This window comes from Sceloporus occidentalis, unplaced genomic scaffold, assembly GCF_023333645.1.
Source record: "Sceloporus occidentalis isolate IW3139 unplaced genomic scaffold, rSceOcc1.0.p SCAF_7, whole genome shotgun sequence".
NCBI lineage: Eukaryota > Metazoa > Chordata > Lepidosauria > Squamata > Phrynosomatidae > Sceloporus > Sceloporus occidentalis.
In genome coordinates this window covers 97,707,390-97,717,124 of record NW_028316987.1, presented here as the reverse complement: position 1 = coordinate 97,717,124, position 9,735 = coordinate 97,707,390, and the positions used below count along the sequence as shown (strand labels likewise).

Sequence of the window (9,735 nt, the reverse complement as noted above, 5' to 3'; positions counted from 1 at the left end):
GGAAAAAAGAGATTCAGTTGAATTCTGCAATCAGGTATTATTATTATTATTATTATTATTATTATTAAACTTTATTTATAAAGCACTGTAGGTAAGTGCCTTGAAAGCCACAGGTGGGGATGGAGTGGGGAAAGCAGGTAGAAATCATAACTGACAGTAAGGGCTGTTCAACAGTGGAACAAACTCCTTCTTCAGAGTGTAGTGGAGTCTCCTTCCTTAGAGGTCTGTCAGGGATGCTTTGATTTAGATTTACTGCATGGCAGAAGGGGGTTGGACTGGATGGCCCTTGCAGTCTCTTCCAACTCTAGGATTCTAGGATCTTTTCCGGCTAGCCTTGTCCACTCCTTTTGGAATACAGTACTATTGCAGCAGGACTGAATGGTAGCACTCTTCCGTTGCTCCCGCTTAATCATTTTCTGGCCATTGTCAAAGGTCCATTTGCTCATGGGGCACCAGAGAGTGCCAAAGGGCAAGGCTGTGCCAGGGATGTGGAGGTGGACCGATGCCCTCAAAGGGCGCAAGGCAACTTCCATGACCCATCTTTTCTGGCTAGCCTTGTCCATTCCTTTTGGAATACAATTGCAGCAGGACTGAATGGCAGCACTCTTCCGTTGCTCCCGCTTAATAACTTTCTGGCTCATGTACAAGGTCCATTTGCTCATGGGGCACCAGAGAGTGCCAAAGGGCAAGGCTGTGCCAGGGATGTGGAGGTGGACCAATGCCCTCAAAGGGCACAAGGCAACTTCCATGACCCATCTTTTCTGGCTAGCCTTGTCCATTCCTTTGGAATACAATTGCAGAAGGACTGCATGGCAGCACTCTTCCGTTGCTCCCGCTTAATAACTTTCTGGCTCATGTACAAGGTCCATTTGCTCTTGGGGCACCAGAGAGTGCCAAAGGGCAAGGCTGTGCCAGGGATGTGGAGGTGGACCATTGCCCTCAAAGGGCGCAAGGCAGCCTCCCAAGGGGCATCATTTCCCCCAGGAGTTTGTCTTTTCCAGCATCTGCCCAGAAGAGAGAGAACTGGCTGTGAAGCAGCTGGGCGACGAGTGCGAATTCACTGAGCTAAATAAGTAGGTTGACACCATCTGCACTTTCCAGACCTGGGAAAGGAATCGGATGGAGTTTGTGCTGAGCCATCCATACACAAAGGAGGAAAACAGTGTGTGTGTGTGTGTCAGGGGGGGGGTAATTTCACACACATGTGCTTAGAAAATCTTTAAGCATCTCTAAAATGTCCATAAGCATGTCCATGCTTCAGTTAAAGAGTGCATACATCTAGATTTCAGAAATGCGTCCAAGAAATCTTGTGCTTTTCTGTTTTGAAAAATGCTCATGGAAGTATGTACAGTTGTGGTCTCTTTCTCTCTCTTATCTTTCTCTCTTTGGGGTTGAACTTCCATCCAGGAGTCTCTCCCCATCTCTTCTGGAGGACCAGAGCACCATCTTGTGGCTCCCACTTTGGGCAACGGGAAGGGATGCCGCATCACTCCCCATCATATATCTACGTACTGATAATACAGACTAACACAGCTATATCTTTGACTTCTAGGATAAAAGGAAGTGTGCCATAACATTCACACAATTAAATTGCTGAACTAAAGCAAAGGGATTATTTCAGGTTCCCATCCTCACTCAGAGTAAATCTGCAAAGGTTGTGTAAGAGCCCCATTTAGTAGACTCCCAAATGCTTAAAAGGGAGCCCATGCCTCTTTACCTTTATTAGCCACGTTCATCCTTACCTTTATTAGCCACGTTCATCCTTCCCTCCTGCTCAGACTTTATACATGTCAGTTTATGCTATTAATGTTAGCATTACAATGCAGTTTAAAGACTTTCTGGGAGAAGGGGATTCCTAGTTTACTCTAAACCTTTTCTGTTCCTTCCCAACGTCCTTCGTAGGTTTCATCGTCAGGGGTCTGGATAGTGCCATCCTACATCAGGGGCCCCTGGACTTACCTGTATTTCCATGGAGCGAGGAGTTGCCTTCTATCCTTATCGGCTGTTCTTATGTGCCCTTTTAGCCTCTGATCTTGGTGCTCCTCATACTATCTAATGTAGAGGACAGGCAATTATATTTGCCCCATGTGCCAGGGGCCAACTGTTTCTTTCTCTCTTGGAAACTCACCAAGGACTTGCAGCCAAAGGCCAGGGACCCCCGCTTTGGGTCGCACTTTCCTAAGACATGCAGTCATGCAAAGGCACTTGGCATTGTTTCATGATGCAGCGCCTGGCCTCCCTTTTGCCTTTCTGTCTTTGGCTTTCCTCTCCCCTTCTCCATCACCACGTGCTTCAACATCTTTCCTGCTTCTCTCACATGTCTTGTTTTTAGCAGAGAGGTGGATGGAAGAGTGACCCATGGACCATTCGGAGGATGCCTTGGAGATGCCCGCATTGGGCCGCCCCTTCCAGCTGGGGATGCTCTACGACTGCCGGAAAGATACTGTCATCCCAGGTAGGAGCTGGGCTCTCTCTGTCTCTGTGTGGAGGAGTATCTCCTCCTTTGCAGCAATGCCTGAGGTGGGCCAGTGCTTTTTCCTCAATCTGGACATGGGCTGAGACCATGTCTTATTGCACAGCTCCATGCCCAGATCGGAGGCATCCCATACCTGATTGGGACTTCTCCCATTACTTCTCCCATTATTCTCCCATTAAAGTCCTGTTTTAGCAAAGTATGGCAGTTGTGCCAATCTGGTATGGGATGCCTCTGATCTGGGCACAGAGTGGTGTGATAAGACACGATCTCAGCCTTTGCCCAAATCAAGGAGAAACAGTCGGTGTGGTAATCTCCAAACTTATCTAGCATGGACCTTTGTGGATATCAGCCTACTTCAGATGCACTGGCAGAGTGACGTTAAAGCAACAGGTTTATGTAGCATAGCTACATAGTTGTTGGAGTAGGACAGAAGGTCGTTTGACATGGAAAGATGCAGGTTGTGACCCCGAAAATCTTCACTGAGTTGTGTGAGATGATACAGCAGGCCTTTCAAGTGGCTGGTAGTTGTCTTCAAAGTACTTAATCTGTACTAACATATGAAAGCTCTCTCTAGCTATTCATCTATCTCTCTAGACCAGTGTTGGCGAACCTTTTAGAGACCGAGTGCCCAAACATCAACCCAAAACCCACATATTTATTGCAAAGTGCCGCATCCCTCTGGCTTTCTAGTAATGAACTCTAGCAAACGTGCTGCAGAGTTGCTCAAAGAGGGCTCTGAGTGCCACCTCTGGCCCATGTGCTGCAGGTTCACCACCACTGATCTAGACTGTTTTTAACTATAGAAACATTAAATGCACAAATGAAAGCATTTAGAAACAGACTAAGGCTCTATTTGTATGAGGCTCTAGAGCTCTTTGGCTGAGAATTTCACCCTTGCGAAGTCGAAGGCTTTCGCGACCGGCGTCAATATTTTTCTGTGGGTTTTCTGGCTATGTGCTGCATTCTGGAAGAATTTATCCCTTGCGTTTCATCAGCATCTTTGGCTGGCATCTTCATCTCCAAACATGGAAGTGTGTGGGGTATATATATACTTGTGTGACCCTTGTTTGAGAGGAGGTGATATCCACGTTCATCTGTGTATTGTTCTATTGTTGAATGGCAAGGCCTCTGTGTCTGTTTAATTGGAGATCCATTGTTTGCTGGGAAAACCCCTGAACCTGGGTGGGTTTCATTTGCATTTGCTATGTCTCAATTTTAGTGTCCTTCAGGACTGGTAGCCAAACTTTGTTCACTTTAAGGGTTTCTTCTTTCTTGTTGAAGTTGTACAAGTGTTTGTGGATTTCAATGGCTTCCCTGTGCATTCTCACCTCATAGTTGTTGGCATGGTCCAAAATTTCAGTGTTTCCAAACAGCATTGTATGCCCAGACTGGTTTATAACACGTTCTGCTACTGTCCATTTTTCTCTTACGGCTGCAGGAGTTGACCGTATACGGTGCAGCTCTGCAGGGACGTAGCCGGGGGGGGGCTGTGGGGGCCGGACCCCCTCCATTAGATACAGTGAATGGTGTGTGTCAATGCACCACTGCACCCAAGCCCCATTATAATGGTAGCACTTAGTCTGGACCCCCCCCCCCCAAAAAAATCCTGGCTATGTCCCTGAGCTGCGGACAAGTCTACATAGGGACCACTAAATGCAGCATCCAAACACGAATCAAGGAACACAAGAGACACTGTAGACTGGGTCAGCCAGAAAAATCTCAGAGCCACTGACAATAATAGTCTTTGAGAAATCCTGGAGAACAGGAGAAGTCCCAGCAGATGGAGGAGGGCAAACGTTGTCCCCATCTTCAAAAAAGGGAAGAAAGAGGATCCCAATAATTATCATCCAGTTAGTCTGACATCGATCCCAGGAAAGATTCTGGAGCAGAGCATTAAACAGAGAGTCTGTGAAGATCTAGAAGGCAATGCCATCATCACAAAGAGTCAACATGGGTTTCAGAGAAAGAAGTCATGCCAGACAAACCTTATCTCTGTCTTTGATAAAATGACCATCTTGGTAGATGAAGGGAATGCTGTGGATCTAGTAGATCTTGATCTCAGTAAGGCCTTTGACAAGGTTTCCCACGACATTCTTGCAAACAAGCTTGTAAAAGGTGGGATAGACAATGCAGGCAAAAATGGCAGGAATTATAAAGATCTAGCTAGGACCTGGAGCCTTTCCAGACTTACAGTTTTTATAGCTTCTATGATCTGATAGAAAGGGGACTTACTTTTAAAGACCTTTCATTTATTTCCTCCCTAAGTGAGAAAGAGCCCCTGCTCTTTTCATCTGCTTCACCTAAATCCATCAGAAATTCAGACTTGGCTTTTCTTGGGCTAAGTAAAATAAGCCATGGACAAAAGACCAGACGGCCACTCCCCTGGAAAAAATATGCAACTCTGTTTGGTTAGAGATAACATTGGGACAAAAGAAAAGCATGCATCCACCATAGGATACAGTGGCTGTCCTGCACCAATTTAGTTTCTCTGTTGTTTTCAGAGCTAGACATTTTGGATGCTCGCATTCTGGGCTTTTCCCTGAGTGTTTCTGAGCTTTGCCCACTTTCCTCTTCTCCATTTCAGGGATCACCCTTTGGGACCTGGACTCGCTTCAAAAGGACGTGAGCAGCAGACCCCAGCCAAAAACTGAATTTGAGATCATCGCATCCGACTCCATTGATGACAAGGCCTCTGCCCTCAATGTCTCAGCCTCCCTCAAGGCCAGTTTCCTGGGAGGACTGGTTGAAGTGGGAGGGTCTGCCAAATACTTCCAAGATACCAAGAAGTCCAAGCATCAGGCCAGAGTCACCTTACAGTACAAGACAACCACCAGGTATGAACAGCTGACCATGAGTCATTTGGGATCCCAAAACATCTCCCATCCGACTGTCTTTGAACATGGGACTGCCACCCATGTGGTCACCGCCATCTTGTATGGGGCCCAGGCTTTCTTTGTCTTTGACCGAGAAGTTTCTTCTTCTGAGTCTGTACGAGAGATACAAGGAAACCTCAAGGTTATTGTTGAGAAGTTAGTATCTGTCGGTGGGGAAGCAGAGCTCCGTCTAGATGAGAAAGAGAAATCCCAGGTTCAGACCTTTAGCTGCAAATTCCACGGAGACTTTTCTCTGGAGAGCAATCCGGTGAGTTTCCAGGATGCCATGCAAGTGTACACTACTCTTCCCAAAATGGTGGGAGAGGACAGCAAGAAGGCCGTGCCCATAATGGTCTGGCTCTACCCACTGACCAAGATGGATTCTAGGGCAGCCAAGATGGTGCGCGAAATCAGCTTAGCACTGATCTTTGATGCCCAAAAGATTCTGGAGGAACTCAGTGAAATTGACATGAGATGCAGTGACTTGGCAAAGAATCCCATTGCCGACACCTTCCCAGAAATCAAGAAGAAAATCCAACACTTCAAGGATCTCTGCAAGCAACACAGGCAGACTTTCCAGAAGGAGCTGGCAGGAATCCTGCCTTCCATCCGCGGAGGAGGAAGAGAGGAAGGAGCGCTTGCGGACATCTTGAGGTCTGTAAACCAGTCCCCCTTCAACAGCCGAAAGCTCAATGAGTTTCTGAACGCCAAGGAACAAGAGAACCATTTTGTGAAATCGTACCTTACTATCCTAAGTGGGATAGAAACCATCTCCTCCCAGAGCAAACTGGAAGAAATCGTGCTTGACCCCCAGAATGACTTTGTCCTCTGCTTTGCCTTCACTTCTTTACATGACGAGGAACCATTTTTATCCACTTTACAGCTTTGTCTTCAGAAAGAACGTTTGGATGAAAAAGCTAATTCCAAATGCAAGGCCTGGCATGAGCACAAAGAGACAAAACAAAAGGCTCGGAAAGCTGCCAGATCCATTTCGGACTTTGCTCGTGTGAATAAACCCAGAGGAAAGACCCGGTTTGTGATGGCCTCTGTGCCAGACCAGGAGAACCCAGGAGCGTCCATTTACCTCTATGAAGACGGGGAGCTGGTCAGCAGCAGCTTTGATCTGCCCCCAAAACCTCTCCCTCTTCTTGTTAGCGGAATTCAACATGACCGGGTGCAGCTGACCTTTCAACCGGCTGAATATGGAAGGGCCAATGTCACCGGCTATCGAGTAGAGTCCAGGATCGCAGGGGAAGAGGCCTGGAAGGCTGTGGATACGGAGGACAGCCAGGAGACATTCATACTGAAAGGCCTGATCCCAAACAAGGAGTACCAGTTCCAGTACACAGCTAGGTGCAAGCCAGGCCACAGTGAGACCAGTGAGACCAGTAAACCAGTGAAGACCCTTCCCACCAGCCCCCCTGGGAAGCCCAGAGAAGTAACAGTGGGGTCTTCCTTGGTTTCTCTTTCCTGGGGGAGTCCCAGTGTCATTGGAGAGGGAGTCCTTATAAAGGAGTACAAAGTGGAGTACAGAGAGGAAGCTCACAAAGAGAAAGACAGATGGAATGAAATAAAGACAAGGAAAAGAGCAGAGTTCTGTGAGATTGATGGACTGAGGCCTCAGACGCTCTACAGACTCCGAGTGACAGCTGTCTGTTCTGATGGGACTCAAAGCGCTCCAAGTGATGAGATGGAAGTCTCTACCTCCCTAAAAGAAGAAGAAGAGAAGGGCCGACTAGCTCTTAAGTACGTTCGAACAAGCAAAGCGGTGGTAGAAGGGCAACCCTCTCTCTATGTTCTTCCGCTGAAGTTGGCATCAGGTGCCATAGCATCCTGCCTGACCTATCACCTGGGAAAGGAGAACCTGGGGGCCCCCAACAAAGTCATCATGGTGATGGGAGCCACGGGGTCCGGGAAGACCACCCTCATAAACGGGATGGTCAACTACATCCTGGGTGTCCGATGGGAAGACCCTTTCCTATTCAAACTCATTTACAAAGAGACCAACAGGAGCCAAGATGAGAACCAGGCATCTGACGTGAAGGTCTATGTGTTGAATCATCAAATGGGTTTCCAGATTCCCTATTCCCTCACAATCATAGACACCCCGGGATTTGGAGATACGGGAGGAACAGAGCATAGCATCTCATTAACAAGGGAGATCCGGCGCTTTTTGTCCACCTTGCAGGACACTGACCACCTCGATGCCATCTGCATTGTGCTCCAAGCCTCCTTGGCTTGTTTGACCCTTGCCCAGAGATATGTGTTTGACTCGGTCCTCTCCTTGCTGGGGAAGGACATGAAGGACAACATCCAGGTCCTGGTCACCTTTGCGGATGGACAGACCCCTCCTGTCCTGGAGGCTATTAAAACAGCCGATGTGCCGTGTGCTAAAGATGCCATCGGGACCCCTGTCCATTTCAAGTTCAACAATTCTGCCCTTTTTGCCAGTAATCCTGTACAAAGTGGAGGCAGCTTTAATTTCGATGAGATGTTCTGGAAAATGAACCACTGGAATGTGAAGATCTTTTTTGACTCATTAAACACACTAGAAACGAAAAGTTTGATTTTGACGATGGAAGTCCTGAGAGAATGGAAGGATCTAGAAGCTGCAGTGAAGAATCTGCTGACCCAGATCAAAGCTGGACTGGTGAAACTGGAAGAACTGCGGAAGACCCAGCAAGTTCTGGATCAGAACAAGAAGGAGATGGAGGCCAACAGGAACTTTGAATATGAAGAAGTAGAAACTGCAAAGGTGACTGAAGACATCTCTGCCACGGGTAAGATGGCACTAAATTGCAGGATTTGCCAATTCACTTGTATCTATCCTTGTCCAGGTGAACTGTCATACATATTTGATCTTCCCACATGCTTTGAGCAGTTTCTTCGAACTACTGCCTGTCGGGTTTGTCCTGGCTCCTGTCGAACAAATGAACATGTGATTGAGAAGTATCGATTTCAACAAAAAGTGTTTAGAGAGAAAATGATCATTGGTGACAAGAAGAAAAAAATATGAGCATGCCTCTGGTGAGGTTAGTGCTTCAGAGAAGATGCTTCCCCGTCTCAGGCAGGAATCTGAAGAGATGACAGAATGGTTACATGGCCTTTTCCGAACGACTTCCCAGAGCCTCCAGCGCCTGCAGGAAATGGCCCTGAAGCCCAAAACGCTGTTGGACTGTGAATACTTTGACGTCTTCATCATGTTGGAAGACCAGAAGAAGAAGCTGGGCTATCAGGAGAGAATCGAACTGTGGAAGAAAATGAAGGAAAAGGTTGAGATCATGCAGAAGGTTGTCTGAAAATCAGAATCTGAAAATATCAAAACTGATTCCATTTAATGCTTGAAATGTTAATGGGATAATTGGCTGTCTATATAGCTAGTTTGAATTACTGGGGCAGCTCAGCCTCTGTGTATAGCCTCCATCTCTTTTCACATACTTTCTGTTTGCCTTTTGCATCCAAAGACATCAGCGTAACTCAGAACAGAGTCTGAGGTTGTTGGCTGTTACTTTAGTAAAAGCCACCAGCCTTCATGGATTTCAATCTGCTTCTTCAGATACATTCATGGAATATAACATTCAAGCTACAAGGATTTCAGCACAGTTGCCACTTCTCACCCCTTTTGTCAGTTTATGGCCACAATTTGCATCTTTCTGCACATCCCCCCATTACTCTCTGATACTGTCTGACAGCTGTGTAACTCTGCTCGACTTTGCTAGAAATGCTAAAGTGTCTCTCATTCCCTCCCATGGTCCTGATTTGTCAGTCCACATTCATCTCCTATCATCCATGGTTTGGGCTGCTTCTAAAATGTCCTGGTTTCTCTCTCCTCCATCCACTGCATCCAGTGATGCAACCTGAGTTCATTGTGCAAAATGGGTTGCATTTAATGAATTCAATGGGGAGAGAGGAGAGGAGGATCTTCTTCCCAGTCTGCTCAGGAGAAAGCTCCCTGCTGCAGCATCTCCTAACTTGTATGCGCTTCCTCATTAATAAATCATGCTGTCTTGACCATACTCTGATATTGTTTGGCCACATCTGTGCCCCAGTTTTTATCAGTGAAACGTTGAAGGGTATAGCCTTAGGGTTGCCATAAGTAAAAAATGACTTGGAAGCACACAACAACAACAACAACAACTAGTTTCTCAAAGCCAACCCAGATCCCATCTGATCTTGAAAGGTAAGCAGGGTCAGCCCTGGTTAGTCCTTGGATGGGAGACCAGCAGGGAATCCCAGGTGCTGTAGGCTCCTCAGCAGAGGATGGAACTGGTAAAACCACCTCTGAGGATTCCTTGCTTAAGAAAACCCTATGAAATCAATGGGGTCGCCCTAAATTGGCGTGCAACTAGGAGGCCATATTGCCCACCCCCTGATGGTCTCTAAAGG

The 9,735-nt window shown here is 47.0% G+C and overlaps 1 pseudogene across 1 annotated transcript; it reads left to right on the top strand.

Moving 5' to 3' along the window:
• The first annotated feature begins 2,067 nt into the window (after positions 1-2,067).
• On the top strand, positions 2,068-9,360 carry LOC149310230 (uncharacterized; annotated as a pseudogene). Its single transcript, XR_016281986.1, has 2 exons — positions 2,068-2,455; positions 5,061-9,360. The product of XR_016281986.1 is annotated as an uncharacterized LOC149310230 (transcript).
• The last annotated feature ends 375 nt before the right edge of the window (positions 9,361-9,735 follow it).